The following is a 369-nucleotide window of genomic DNA, read 5'->3' as shown; positions in this document are numbered from 1 at the left end:
TATCTCTGCTGCTCAACCACCTTGGTGCTTCAACAGCAGCGTCTCAGAGGGAGGGGAGGGAGGGTGGGGGCCTGAAAACTACAGAATCCTCTTGTCTGTGCCTGGAGGAGCAGAAGGAGCCGGGATTGCCCAGCCCCTGGGTACGCGCCCGCCGCAGGAGGGGCAGAGGGGACCGCGTCCATGCTCGGGTCTGCAGGAGGAAGGGAGGAGCTGCCCGGCAGAGCCCTGCGGCACACGGGAGACAAGTCTGAAGGTCTCAGCACCGCCGCCAGGGGGGCAGGACGGTCCCTTTCCCTTTGGGAAGCTGGTGGGGAACGGCTCAGCCCAGCCGCGGCCGGCGGAGGGGGGGGGGGGGGGGGCAGAGGAACG

Source organism: Merops nubicus, unplaced genomic scaffold, assembly GCF_000691845.1.
Source record: "Merops nubicus isolate BGI_N331 unplaced genomic scaffold, ASM69184v1 scaffold32867, whole genome shotgun sequence".
Lineage (NCBI taxonomy): Eukaryota > Metazoa > Chordata > Aves > Coraciiformes > Meropidae > Merops > Merops nubicus.
Note: the sequence above shows the minus strand (reverse complement) of the source record.